Consider the following 16,343-nt stretch of genomic DNA (forward strand, 5'->3'; position numbering starts at 1 on the left):
ATCTGTGTGTTAGGTCTTGCTTTCTCCATTTCTGGAGTTCAGTCAGCTATAACTGACCGAGAGTAGTAGGACTCAAGAACTGTTCTGCTTTCACTTCAACTAGTTGTTAGATTTTAACGCAATACCTAAAATTCTGAAAGTTATCTCCTCAGCTCTTGGTGTGGCTATTTTCTCCTTGGAGGACTTCCTGTCCACTTTCAAGCATATATGTTTTTCAAAACATTGTGGTCCATAACACAAATACCTTTACAGGTCATACACACACAACACTAAATCATTGAACAAGGAAATTTATTACATTACTCATGACAGATACCTCATTAACTTTTCATAAAGGATCTATATTAATAAAGTCACTACCTGTTCCAAAGAGGAAGTATTGGCCATGGTAGCATAGCATAGGATAATTCACTCACTTAAAAAAATGTAAAGTTCAAAGTGTCATGTCATGTATAAAGAGGCATAGATGTCATGAGATAGGTGACTAGTTTTGACAAAATATTATATAGATCAAACCAGGAGGCATTGTTGGTTCTCCTTGTCTTTACAACTGTAACAATGTTTATAATAATTGTCTGGTTGCCTTATCCATTAAACTTTGTCATGAAGCTAATAACTCTAGAATAAATTGGATGTGAGCATATTTTGGGTTTTTGTTTACCGTTTCCAACACTAGACACTCAGTGGTTTCATGTTTCATTCTTTCCCTACAGTGCAGTGATTCTCAACCCGTGGGCCACAACCCCTTCAGGAGGCTCAAACATCCCTTTTACAGGGGTCACCTAAGACCACTGGAAAACAGAAAAATTTATTATGGTTCAAAATACCAAAATTACAGTTAGGAAGTAGCAAAGGCAATAATTTTCTGGTTGGGGGGAGGTCACCACAGCATGAGGAACCATATTAAAGGGTTCCTGCATCAGTAAGGTTGAGAATCATAGCTATATTGTCTCACATGGATTTGTTCAGTACCCTAAAATGCTAGACTTTTCTCTGAGATTCAGTAAAACTTTCCATCCCTGTATCACACTGGCCTTTGCCAGACTGGTATAAAAATTATTTTTTGAGTGGTAGAGTTTCTAAACTGTACGAATCTATAAAATATCATGGGAAGTTGGTATATTAATATAAATGTAGGATTTTGCAAAAAATTCTTAAGAGACCAGATAATTAGAGCATTTTTTTATTTGTTTGGACTATATATGGTTAGCATAAGGTCACAGGGCACTTTCTTTCAAGACAGCTCTGCAAAAGGGAGAGGATTATAAAATTTCCAAGAAAAGAAGAGTCTGCAGAAAAATATTCTGATTGCCTTACTACTTGACCTCCAGAAAAGCATTTTTTCTTTTCTCTATGTGGGCAAAAAGCAGCGGCTGGAATTCTGAACATGCTTTATCTATCATCTAATGGTTTTTTTTTTTTTTTGAGTCAGTGTTTCTCCGCAGCTTTTTGGTTCCTGTCCTGGAACTAGCTCTTGTAGACCAGGCTGGACTCGAACTCACAGAGATCCGCCTGCCTCTGCCTCCCAAGTGCTGGGATTAAAGGCGTGCGCCACCACCGTCCGGCGATCTAATGGTTTTCGGACTGCATCATGTCATTGTTTTTGAGACAAAAGTACAAACCAGATGCTGAGCAGCTGATGAAAAGTTAGAAAAGACATTAATGGTCTTATCCAGTATTGTACCCTGAGTACTACAATACAGATCTGCCTGGCAAGATGCACTACCGGTGAAATAATAGGATGATGGTTTTCTTTTTAAATTTGGGAAGGTTACAACTTATATATAAAGTCAGGTTTAGCTACTTATTCTCAATACACCAGTAAAAAGAGCCAAACGAAAGGTGGAAAACGGGAAGAAGATATTTATTCAATGTGGTTACATTGGTTAGAGGAACAAAGAGATTTAGCAAACCCATCAAGACCATCTTCAAGATGGTGGATTGAGATCAAAGTTTAAATAGATGTCCAAGGATATGCACACCTAAGCTGTCATGGACAAGGAACAGTCCTTCGCACCACTGATCCAACGTTACTGGGTGTTTTTCTAGAAACTAGTTCCCCGTGACACTGGTAACTTTTCCTTCTCCCCACCTAAGATCCCTGGAGAAACTCCCATTCCTTTTGGGCCCATTAGTCCAATAGCTAGATAGTCAGATTGCAAGGAATGGGTGTCTCTTTAGAAGTTCTTCATTACTGCTGGACCAGTTTGTTGGAAATATAACTGCTTTCTGATTAGGTATGAGGACTGCTCCCCAGAAGGGATTTCATGTCTGGTACTGTAAACCCAGTCAAAAAGCATATGACTGGGAGATCTTAGGTCCTAGATGGGAACATACTATTTTTTGTGTCAAACAGTAATGCAGTCAAACAGCTTTCTCCATATTTATGTTTATATCCATAGATTCAGGTTGCTCGCAAACTTAGAGAAGCTTCCTTTTGCAGTTGCAGTGGGTAACAGTTAGTACAGAGACCCATAACTTGTCAAAGTGCCAAAGATAAGTAACTGTGAGTACTCTGCTGTGGATGAGACACTTTTATTAATCTTCCACGATCCAAGGCTCACAGAACAGCATGAAAGACAGGGCAAAAAGGAAGTAAAAGCTGTGATGGATGAGGAGGATTGTTGTGAAATACAGGCTTCCAGACAAATGGCCATTGCACCCATAAACTCACGGTAAGTGTGGTTACCTGCACAGTATGGAGCCCGTCAAAATTTTAACACCAATGGGAGGAAGGCTTCCAAAACCCCATAGTTGTTAGTGGAGCTAGTAAAAATAATAATTACTGAGGAACAGAGTCACTTTCCTTCATGGACACGCCTGCTAAGGTTGTCCATGCCCCAGTGAACGAAGCATAACCATATTCCTGTGGGCAGCACTAAATGGACTCAGAGAGTTATCAATAAAATAAAGGTAGAGAATATCAATAAAGTAGTGAGGGAGTATGGGAGCACTAGGATCATTTGGAGGGAAGTAAAGGATGTATGGATATGCTCAAAGTAAATGATATACATGTACAAAATTCCAAAAAAACAAACACAAGATGTTGTCCTTTTAAAGCTAAAACGCACACACAGGATATTGGTGGACACAGTCAATCAGGGAACTATCCTCAAATAATGCTGTATAATATAAAAATAGAAGTCTATGGTTCTTTCTAGTCTCAAAGCAAGTGGAAAATTGAAAATATATAAGTCCCAAGTAGGTGGCCATGAAAAAGGGAAAAAGGGTCTCTCTCTCTCTCTCTCTCTCTCTCTCTCTCTTTCTCTCTCTCTCTCTCTTTCTCTCCATCTTTCTCTCTCTCTCTCTCTCTCTTCATGTGTGTGTGTATATCCCTTTTTATAAAGAACAGAAAATTAAAGCAAGGGGCAGGTACAATAGTACAATTTATTCAATGAATAAGTAGTACATAACAACAGACAGAAGAGCAATTAACTAAATAGCAATTTGCATATTTATGATTCATACTAGGTAACAAGACATCTACCTATATAGTCTTAGGAAAATTATTTAACTGCTTGGTTTCCTTGACTATAAACCAGGTATTAAAACTACAGCTAATTTCTAGGATAGATATGAGCCTTAAATAAAACAAGTCATATGCACCTCCTAGCACAATGGTACAATCTGAATGTGTCTTTCAGATTTCACAAGTTAGAAAATTAATCTTTAGTACAATATTATCAGAGGTAGGAGATGAGGCCTATTGGTGGGTGTGTTTAAGGGCATTGTCTTCATGGATGGAATAATTACATCTTAAAAAGGACACACAAGAATAACTTTTACTTCCTTCTGTTTTTATGCTACATTTAAAAAAAAAACATTTTCAGAGAGTTCCTGAGAGTTCAGCATCCCAGGTATATCTTGGAAGTGAAGACTGAGAACTTACCAAAATAAACTGCCAGGAGGTGGCCTTGGATAGACCAAATTGCAGATGTGAAATGAATCTTTGACAAATCACATATTTTCATTATTGCTTTGACAATTGTGGAATTTAAAGAACTAAAACAAACTCAGGTTTTTTGCTTGTTTGTTTTTCATTTTGGAGTCTTTTGTTGTAGTAGTTGTTTTTGCTTATTTCAATGGGACCAGGGAGATGGATTAGTGGATTAAGCATTTGCCATACAAGCATAAAGACTTGAGTTTAAACTCCAGCACCTATGAAATTCAGCTGCAACACAAAGTATCTGTAATGGAGACAGGAATATTCCAAGTGACTCAATTGCAAGGAAGTCTTGCTGAATTGATGAGCTCCAAGTTAAGTGAGACACTGTCCTAAAAATAAGGTAAAGAGCAATTGAGAAAGACATCCAATATAAACCTTTGGCCAACACACGTGTGCGTGCGCGCACACACACACAAACAATTTTCTTCAGATACAAAAATTAAAATAGAACCCTAAAATTTTCTTGATAATATTTCTTTCCTATATGTACAGATTCATAAGACTTTTCTACTGTGGAGCATTACACCCTCCACCTTAAAAATCTGTTTCATAATTCAGCCAATTTAACTGTAAGAAATCATGAGGTGAGTTTAGAAATATAAAAAGAAAGTAAAAAAAAAGGTATACTTAACTTGGGCAAATTAAAATATTATGGGTTGGTTTGTTTGAACTCAATTACTCAAATTCTGTGCAAAACAAGCCCCAGAGTCTGAAAAGTGGGTTGTTAAAAGTCCAAATGAGAAAATGGAGAAAAAAGAGAAAGACAAGCTGAACTAGCTTGGCAGTCTCTGAAGTGCCAAAAGTGGTGTTGAGAAGCAGCAGTACTAAGTGCCTTTTAAAAAAATCAGAAGTCAGACAGTGAGCCATGTGGGGAACAAGGTTAAATACCATCAAAGAGAAGGATTGAAAGAAGGTCAATAATTTCCTGGACAGGAAAAGAAGATGAATAGAATTTGCTTTCCTGGTCCACACCACTACAGACCTCTGCCAGATGGAGAGGTATTGACAGAATTTTCAGTGACTAGAAAAAAATACAGAAGGTGTGCCCTCTGCTTCACAACTTAGACCACGAAACTTAAAAGAAACTGGAGGGGTTGAGAAGCACCATTCAGCTCCCAAGTCTGAGCATGTTCATTTAAAGAACTTGAATTCCTCTGTATGAGAAATTTACATAGGATTGGCCATGATGGTGAGAGTTGCAATTATCACAGAAACAACTGATAGAATATAAAGGATCTAGAATGAGTTTATTTAAATATGTTGAACCACAAATTTGGACACAGCAACCCAATAGGAGCAGGAGAGTCCCGAGAGCAGGCAAAAGAGTCAGAGACCTACTCTTTTGTTCTCACTGTTAGGACTCCCATCAATATCACACTAATAGCTATAATATATACACAGAGAACCTAGTGTAGACCCCTGCAGGTCCCGTGCTTGCTCCTTTTCAGAAAGCCTTGCTTTCTTGGTATTCTCTGCCATCTCTAGCTCTTCAGTCTTTCTGCCTCCTCTTCAACAGGGTCTCTTGGACTCTGAGGGGAGGGAATTGATGAAGATCTCCATTTTAGACTCTTTAGACTCTGTCTCTCTGTCTCTCTGTCTCTCTCTCTCTCTCTCTCTCTATATATATATATATATATATATATATATATATATATATATATGTAATGCCTAGTTGTGGGTCTCTGTTGCCAGAGGAAAGCACTCTGATGACAACTGGATAATGCACATATGTACAAGTACAGCTGATTATCATTAGGAATCATTTTATTTGTTTTTCCCTTATAGTCTAGTGGTGTTTTATTTTACCCTTGATATCTGGGCTATCTAGTGCATGATTATTAGTTACCAAAGCAGTGGACGGACATTATAATGATTATAACATCACTGTTGTTGAAAAGCATTTGAAAAAACAATTTGTCTTTTGTTGCATGTGTGTTATTGTATAAAAATGATAAAAATTGAAAATTATATATGTCTGCATTTGAATATACCATGTCATATCATACATGTGCACACACATGCATGGCAACCACACTAGTCTTGTAGTCCTTTATCTATTCTTAGTTGTCAAATAAAGAACATTGTACATTTGCTGTTAGATTCTGTGATTTTTCAAAACCACAAGTCTGAGTAACAGTGATCTCTATTTAGGCATCTGTGAAGATCAGGGTCCTCAGAGAATAAAAATCCTGACAGTCATTTTTGAAACTTTCTCTTTAGAGCAAAAAAAAAAGAAAGAAAGAAAGAAAGAAAGAAAGAAAACAACAAAAAGAAACCCAGTGCACATGTAAAGATAAACAAGAAATTTATATTCACCATTTATAATTTATAGCCCCAAACTGCTTTATCTTCTCTTTTTAAAATTGTACCTACTCAGCCCATGGATGAAAAAACATCAAGGTAGATGGTAATGATAGCCCAGTCTCTTTGAATACATACGGTGCTGGCATCACAATGACAAATCACTATCTTTGTCATCAGTGTTATAATAATCTGTTGCATGAATCATTAGAAAGCATTATACTGGCTAAAATGAAGGAAGCTGTATTCACTACAGTATAAGAATAGGCTACTGGATACCTAGTAAGTTGAATTTAAGTAATCAGAGTACATTAAATCTTGTAGGGTGCAAAAAAGTAGAAGCTCTGCTTTAGAGAAGAGAAAACTGATACACAAAGTGCTTTAATTAGGTTCCCAAGTTCAATCAGTAAGTGGTGGTTCCAGGAATTGATCCAAATATATGTTCTGCAATTCAATATCTATTCCCCTATCAGGAGAATTACTTCAACCCCTGAAAACAGAGCTAACAATTTGTTCTAGGGAAGGTGATCTAGGGGTATACCAGAGACTGTGGAGTAACACTCCATGTACAAATAGCTCTCACACTTCACAGCTTAGCATTCATTTGCAGTTCAACTTCATTTGCCCCATCTTGAGCAACATCTTCTTACTTTTTGAGCATTTTCCTAGATCTTCTCAAGCTTTAGAATATAGCTTCTAAAGAAACATTTCTTTTATTTCCAAGCATTTGTTTGGAATCCTTCACATTGTAAACTACCTTTTCCTTTACAATGAAAAAAAAATGATGTAGATCATAAAATCACATTTGAATAAAACCACGTCCCCACCTTCCAAGACAAAACTTTACGTGGTGATAGCACTTGAGAATGGGCTGCTTTTTTTTACAGTAATTCAATCACTGTGACCTAAAGTAAGATGGGATTTCAAACACCTTTCTGTGAATTTCTTTTTTGTTGTTGTTGTTGAAAAAAATTCCGCCTCCTCCCCGTCCTCCCACTTTCCTCCCCCTCTCCCTACTCCTCTCCCCCTCCCCCACTCCATTCCCCCTCCCTCTCAAGACTGAAGCGCAGTCCAGATTCCCTGCCCTGTGAGATGTCTTGGGGTGAGGTGGCATGGGGCTAAGGGGAAATGAGGTGAGAAATGTGAGAAGGGGAGGATGGGGGGAGTATGGGGGAATGGGATGGTTGGGATAAAGGAACAGTGGATACGGGAGCAAAGAAATATATATATATATATATATATATATATATATATATATATATATCCTAATTAATGGAGCCATCTTAGGGTTGGCAAAAGACATTCTGTGAATTTCAATTGTCAATCTCAGCATCACCACCATTATCCAGTACATACAAGTTACCTTTTCTTTGTATAAAGTTATTTCAGAAGTCAGGGTTTCATAGTAGCCACAAATAGCTACTACCAATGTTATAGGAACATTTTATAGAAACCACATAGCTAATTAACAGGATGCTCATAAAACAGAAAAGTTCTAAAATATTGAAATAAAACACTGGCTGCCAAACTAAGAAACTTGGGGCAGTGGTAAGTGTCCCTTCTCCTCTTACTGCATTACTTCATAGTTTATTAGTTCCATTTTGTTTTCGAAAAGTCTTTAAATTTTGCTCTAAAATTATTTTATCTTTTTTATAAGATGTAAATTTTATTTTCAGCAAGGGCATATAGTAACTAAAGTAAATATCTACAAACTCCAATATTTTAATAAAATTTGGCATGCTTTTGTAAGCAGAGTTTCAGATCTTCCTTTTCTTTGGTGCTCAGTCATCCTGCCCAAACTACTCTAAGAGGGGCTGTCAAACAACATGAAAACAATATTTACTATGTGATATGTATGGTCAAACTCAAGCTACCAATCAAAACTTGGTTTTCTGTTAACATCATTACTATTGGATTTGCAAGAATGGAATTTCTGAGTTACATTAAACACCAGAAGTGTATTAATTTTGTTACAATAGACTTTCACTTCTGGTATTTTAGTCATTGTTGCTAAGATTCAGAAACCCTACCAACAAATAATCAAAACTGTGTTTTAAATACCAGTGAGAAATGAAAGTGCTGGATAGAAAACTCAGTCCTCTAGCTCATTGTTCTTTCTGGGTAGAACTTTTTAATCCCTCTTCGTTTTCCACATGATTTTGAACTTTACCCTCAAATTCACTGAAGAACAGTAGGATACAAAATGAACTTAAGACATTTGCAAAGGTTACAGAAGATGAGAATTTGTTTACAGGGCATTATTTGAACCACACTGTATATTCATGAAAGTGGGAAATAGTTGAATTAATCCTCACAAAGCAAATTAAAACAATATTATGCTAGGTCACGTTTGTGGATTATCAGATTTCTATCCATCAATCTTGAGCTATTACTCCACAAATACTCAAAACTTAATTTGATGCTCTACATAAAATTGAGACAAGGCTAACTTAATTCCCTCATTTGTTAGAATGTCATTCTTAACAAAAATAAACTAAAACATGCTTATAAATGTAAATCAATGTGTTACTACTTTTTAGATGCAATCTTTTCTGGTTCATTCATGTGTAAAGAAAAGCTGAGGGCAAAATACTATACCTTCCTGGACTAGGGCAGGACTGCATTCAGTTTTCCTAGAACACAGTATGTTGTCATCAATTTTATCTCAGGAGGAGAGTACACCATCAGTTTACACATTGATTGCAGCCATTCTTCAAGAGGGAGAATCAAACCCATTGTAGCTGGTTTCCATAGAAGTTCCAAGTACAAAACTGTATTCTAGTGAAATTGGTCAAGGAGTCAACAAACAGTCTTGAGCACCCACTGTGTGCAGAGAATTAGGCCAAAAGAATAATATAGATATTTTCACTTATAAGGGTATAGCTTTTGACACAAAGAGTCAATTCAGATTTCACCTGAGTGAAAGGAATTTACATGACTTAAGGCATGTCTTCATGGCATTGCTTCAGCTCAGCCCCTGCCCTGACTTTCCTTGGTGTGCATGTTTCATTCTCATTATATCCCCCATATTCGAAATGACAGCACACTAATAAGATGGAGGTGGTTCTCCCACCTGCAAGCAGACAAAGTGCCTGCAATCTCTGCTCTGAATGGAATGTGAATTCAGAGACATAGAAAGGGACTAAAAAGGCAACACATCTGGCTGTGCAAGGTGACATACTGAAGCTCATTGAAATTCACCTGTCTTCTCATTTTACTACCTCCTTTTTATGTAATCCCAACATCCTGGCCATGCTGAATTCCCATCATTGGTGCTTCATTTGAACCTGGAGAGTCAGAATTTGTTGCACTCATGTCATGGGGTGATCTCCATCCCTTCCCCATTATCAGTAGCTTGGACAGAGACAAGAAGAAGGGCAGTTATTTTTACCATCCGCTCTGTCCATTTCACCATTTTAGAAAATGCCCAGGAAACTGGGCAGGGTTTGCATAGATCTCAAGAGAATGTTTTTTTGTCGGCCCAGATGGAAGAAGAAAAAAAGAATGGAGAGTTAAGTTTATCTAAATATATGACATTAAATATACAATAATTTACATTTTTATATTCTACTACATATATGATATGAATGAAGAATATTCTATGAATTATGATACATATTGCCAAGAAACTGAGTTCAGATTGCACAATTGAACACATACCACAGTGATAGGAACCACCTTTAGATCAAGGTTCTTTCTGTGTGGGTGTTATTCATATTCATTTCTATGTGTGTGGGCACACCTGTGCATGCATGCATGTATTTTGGAGACCACGGTTGGCACCTATCATGTACTTCCCTGTATCTCTTACTTGATCCCTGAGCTCATGAATTTGCCTAGTCTGGCTAGTCAGCTTGCTTCACAGCTCCTCTGTATCTGCCTCCTGTGTGCTGATATTACAGACTAGGACTTAATGCCCACTTGGTTTTTGCATCAGTGGTGGGATCTGAACACCACTCCTCCCCCTTGGGTGGCAAGTGTTTCACATTTTGCAACATCTTTCCAGTCCACAGAACCAGATTCTTAAACACTGGGAATCTAGTAGGAATTGCTACAGTGTTGTAACTTTATGATTTCATTTCTCTTATACGTAAAACAGATGACCCTTTCCTATTATATCCTAAGAATGTTCTCATACAAATAATATTACACATCTAATTTCACTGTGTTCAACATTATTAGTACACATTTTCAGGTCCAAAGTAATTTCTAATTGCCCAAACTGTGAATGGTAGTCTAAATATCTAAAAATGAGCTCAAAGTGGGTATTTGTACTAATTTTTGAGTTTGGGGAAATTGAAGTTTCCTTTGGAACTGACATAAATATTGTACTTAAGAAAAGTAAGGGAAGGAAGAGGTGATGGTCCCCTATAAAAGTATCTGACATTCATTCATCAAACATTACCCAAATGCTTACTATTCACACAAGTTCACATATAAGTATAATACAAATTTCATAATCTTAAGGACCGAACAACCTTTTAGGAGATAATACATAGAAAAATAATTTCAAAACATACAATATAAATCTCCTGAGAGTTATATGGAGAAGTTTAGAAGTTTCAATGGGAGCTATGATTTCTCTGTCTCGGGTAACAATAAGAAACCCACTATCTACTACTAAGTACTTAGTATATACCAGGTACATGTTAAGATTTTGTGCATCATTCTTTATTTTCTTCTCATAGCAACTACTTTATGAGGCTGTCACCACTTATTAGACAAGGGAACTAACTCTCTGAGAGGTTACATAGCGTGCTCAAGATCACAAAATGTGCAGGCTAACTCTTCCCAATGTATTAGACCCATTACATGAACTGGTATATGGCTTTAGATAGTATTGTATGTAGATGTCACTTGAGACTAAGTTTAAAGCATAGTAAGGTAAGGAGAATATGGGAGATACTTCCAAAGGAAAGGGAACAAAGTCACAGAGACCAGAAGGAGCAAGAGGTGTTCTAATATATGTGATGAAAGGATTTTTTATTAAATCCCCATGTGGGATCAACATAACAAGAAAGCTTGGGACAAACTAAGACTTGTCTGGAATATCAATACAGTCTATCAGTTTGAACCTGAGAGTCATGTAGGCTTATACATAGGGAAACAAAATTATCAAGAGCAATGATTTATGCAGATTCATCTGGCGAGTTGACAATGTCGATGTGAGATAAACTAACGACAGGTAGATCAAGCCTAAAACATACAAAGAAAAAAATGTGAACGGAAAATGACTGATAAAAAAATGCATGTAGAAGACATGATCAAATGACACTCTATAGATGTGCTGAATAGGAAGACACATCAAAAGGCACGTGAAAACCTGCCCGTACAAGAAGAATGTGAACAGAAGAGCTGATTTGAGACCAAGATGATCCAGTTCTTTGCAGATGGGTTATATCTGAGATTTCTGGCATAGCTAAGAAATTCAAAACAGTGAATGTATTTCTATTGCCCCACTATCACCTCTCAGACTTGACTGTTGCAGATTTTCACACATGTAAATTAGATGTCAGAGCCCAGGCTTCCCTTGAGCTTTTGGAGCAAAGCATTTGTATTTTAAAAAGTGGTGTCTAAATGGGAAATGAAACATCTTTCCACAAAACTAGGTTCAATCAGTTCACTGTGTAGCCTTTTCAAACAATACCACTAATAGAGAATTAAAAATTCAGCTTCACAGAAGCATTCTATTTTTTTCTTTTTGCAAACCTTGCAACAATGAGTTATTATTTCTAACGTTCTCTTTGTCAGGACACAGTCACAAAGTTGGATGATCACCTTTGAGGCAGCATCTCTGATTAAAATGATATGGTTTCCATGACATGGTAGTTGTTACTGGATATTTTAAATCTTAATCAATCATCAAATAATTTTTTAAAAACTCCAAAATAACATGAGCACAGTACATGATAATTCAAAAAGAACATTCACATATATATGATCACATTCATTTTTTATAGAACTCCTACTGATGCAGATATTATTAGCCTCATTTTATCAGGGCAGATACTGAGGCTCAGGAAGCTTTATGCATTTTCCCAGGTTTCCAATATCTAGAAAATGTCAGAGCTGGGATTTGAATCCAAGTCCTCCAATGTGCTATTCTTTTTGTGTCAGAAATCATTCTTGCATAACTGAATGTAATTAATTCTTATCAAAGAATAAATTTTACCTATCCCCATGATCCCTGGAAGTAACTGCAAAAATCAATAGATAGAGCTCTGGTTTATCCACAATAAAGGGAACAACAGTGCTTCATTTGCATTATCCTTACTGCATCATTAAAATCAAGGATTGATTTTGAGCAAAGGTTGGGAATTTTAATTACCAACAATTTATTATCAAGGTTTTCATACTTTAATGCTAATTTCAGTTACTATTTACTTACTCACCCAATGGACAAACACTGAGTGCACACCTTGTCCAAACACTGTGTTTAATACACGAAATAAGATGAGGCTGATGCTTTACTACAGAGAACATCAAATCAGAGTCAATAACAACTACTACCAGTCTGCCTCAACCTCTAAGTACCTATGCCGTGTTGGACAAAATAGTATTTGTTCCCTCACTTTCATTTACTTACATGACGATTGTATAGCTCAAATAAGAAATGGACATGAAAGAACCCTTAAAACTCCTATCTGGAAATACATGTGAGGCTCAAGAAGGAAATAGAGCACCATGGAGACAACTCAAACAGTGATGGGACAACAAACCTAATTAACGAGTAATTTAGGTAACAAAATGCTTTTAAGGAGTGCAAATGCCATTTTTGTTGGACACACCAAGTAATGATAATAGCAACTGCCTATCCACCCAAACACTTGCTACATTCACACAAATAAAATACACACTTGCTAAATTTCACAAGAAAAGTACTATTTATTTTATGTATTTTCAAACCTGCCAAGCATCTGAATGGCTTTAGTTTTTTTTTTTTTTTGTTTGTTTGTTTGTTTTTTTGTTTTAGCTAATTTTCTGTGCAGAAGTAGCCACTGGTAAGGATTCATAGCCTGATCTTAGCAGAGTTGCTTTAGTAAACTTCTAGATATTTGAAAGCAAAACATTAAATCTTCATCCTAAATAATCTTGAAGGAAACCACTTTTCTCCAGCCCCACTTATCATTTAATTCAAGCTTTGTCACCTTTGACCTGAACCATAAAGTTACATGGGCTTTAGAGTTAGCCTGGCCTCTGTTTGAGCAGTGGCCCTTTCAATTACTTGCTGCAATATAGTTAGTGGTAAGCTAACGTAACCTCTGAGCTTTAGTTGCTTCCTATGTTAAATAGAAGACCCAAATAATCCTAACTCATAGAACTGTTCTATGAAAATGTTTGTAAAATATGAAATGATATAATACATAGCACATAGCCACATAAATTTTGGTAAGAAGATATATGGAGCTATAAACATAGAAACAGAAGTAACTTCCAAATTTGTTTGTGGGAGACAGGAATTTTTTCAAAGTTAACGATGTGGAAATGGGTTTTAAGCAGTTTCCACAGGCCTAATTATTGTATTGCTGAAATAGCCAGTAGGAGCTAAAAGAATAAAAGACTCGAGCAGCAGTGAATGTGGCTGAAACCTGTATCTGTGGAGTAGGATACTGAGTCTTTGGGGTACATGCTGAGGAATGGTATAGCTGGGTCAATGGCAGATTTATTTTTAGATTTTTGATGATTCCCCATATTGATTTCCAGAGTGGATGGGCCAGTTTGCAACCCCACTAACAGTGAACAAAGGTCCCTTTTTCCTCATATCCTCTCAAGAAATTGTTGTAGATTGTTTTGGTTAAGGTTTATTCTCTCTCTCTCCCTCTCTCCTTCCCTTCCTCTCCCTCTTTCAGTGCTTGTATATGTGTTTTGTGTGTAATAGTGTAATATAATATTCCAGAACAGTATTTATTCATTCAGTTAATATACACAACACAGCACAGTCACTATTTCCATACCTAGGGCTCCCAGATGACCTCAAAGTTTTAACGAACCTGTTTGCCTCATATTCCAGCTTGGAATGTCACTCTTTTTTCCACCATTGAAATTCGGTCCCAGCGTTACATTATAGAGCTTCCCTAATGCCTGCCTCTGGGGATATGGATAATGTTATCATCTGACTCTTATCATAATTTCATTCGAACTCATATTGCTTTTACACTGTATTTCTTTTTGCCATTCTGATTCCTAACTGCAAGCAGAAGGCTCAAATTTTACCTAAATGGGAGCATTCTGACTTGAGGATAGAAGATTTCTCAGTGCCATTTGCTTAATAGTATATATTACTGCAAAGGGAGGGTTCTGACCCAAGGCCAAGTTCCTGACATCCAGGGCAGAGGAAGTTTCAAGGGCAGGACTGCAGTTCCTGCAGAGATTTGAAAACCCATGCTGGGCAGAAGAAGTGAGGGCAAAGGAGAGTTTCAATAGAACCTGTCACTCTAAGGCACAGCTGCTTCTGAAACACCTAGCTGCAATGAAGAAATAAGACAAAACAAAGTGTTTCCTTAGTTATCAGAGAAATGCTTTCAATAAGTACATGTCCTCAAATACATAATGCTAAGTAAGTTCTAAGGATAGAAATGGGATGAAATGCAGTTTTGAAGAAGCAGGTGAAACATGCAAGATGACTAAAGTGTAGGGACAAATAAACACTTTGAACTCACTAGACTCTATGTTCTAAATAGGGCCTGGAAATGAAGATGTCGCTATACTAAGATAGAAAATAAGCCAATCCTAAGAGATTGAACTGAAGATTTGGAAGTACTAATGACATAGCCTGAGGTAAATGGAAGGATGGTAAACTGAATTATCAGAAAACACTTAGGTTCCCTGCTACAATGTTAAGGATATTTTCAATTCTGGGGGAAATAGACAATAAATCAATTCACATGGGCAAAAATGAATGTAAGTAATGGGGACAATGGGGTATGCAAGAAATGAAGAGAGAACATAAAACAGAGGCTGCCTGGACACAGGACAAGTCTTGCCTGACCACATCGCGGCCTCCTGCTCCCTTTAGTGCCTGCTCATATTCTAGTCAATAATCAGTTCCTCCCATTTTTCACAGAGAGCTCCCACTAATACCACCATTATTAGTTTTATCCTTTATGACCAAATTTCCCAAACTTTCACTCTCCAGTACCAACACATTCCCTCTTAGTTTATTTTCTACTGCTATGTTGGATCATCATGATCAGTAAGTCATAAAACAAGCTATGTGGGGCTTACAGTTATAAGAGATTAGTGTCTATAACCGTCTTGGCATGGAACGTGGCAGCAGGCAGGCAGGCATGGTGCTAGAGCTGGGAACTTACGTGTTGGTACATCAACCAGAGGCAGACAGATGCCGACATTTGGGAATGCTGTTGGCTTTTGAAGCCCACCCCAGTGACACACCTCCTTGAACAAGTCTATACTTCCTATTCCTTCTCAAATCATTCCATCAACTGGGAGCAAGTGTTCAAATATATGACCCAATGGAGTCATTCTCTTCCAAGTCACTGCACTTTCACAGAGACGTTTCTAGGTGTATAGAAGTAATGTTTTCTTATGGACTCAGTAATCATAGTACTTCCATAGACTGAGTAAGTAAGCTCAGAAATCTCCATTTTGTACACTTATGTATTAGGATACAGAGTAATTATTTTCAAAAGGGTGTCATTGCTAACAAAATCTGAAGGCTACTTTTCATAAACACAGAATGAATCACTCCTGGAAACAATCCTTTAGGTCAGTAGTTCTCAACCTTCCTAATGTTGCAACCTTTTAATACAGTTCCTATTGTAGTGACCCCCCCAGCCACTGGAAGGAGTGGAGGAAAGGAAACTAGTCTTTAAGTGTTAGTCCTTTAAAAAGATATGTAGAGATTCCCTGGGAACCCATGGACCACTCCAGCCAGAGATGCAGCTCAGTTCTTTACTCAGCCATCATCAGACAAGTTTCCTCCTGCAGCACATCAGGACAAATACAGAGACCCACAGTTAGACATTGCACAGAGAGAGGGGGATCGTAGAACTCTTAGCCCTAAATGGAATGTCTCTGTCAAAACCATCCCCTTGGAGCTCAGGAAACTCTGCTGAAGAGGAGGAAGAAACAGTGT

This window comes from Microtus oregoni, unplaced genomic scaffold (genome assembly GCF_018167655.1).
Source record: "Microtus oregoni isolate MIOR12 unplaced genomic scaffold, Mior012 000143F_ref0000043, whole genome shotgun sequence".
Taxonomy (NCBI): domain Eukaryota; kingdom Metazoa; phylum Chordata; class Mammalia; order Rodentia; family Cricetidae; genus Microtus; species Microtus oregoni.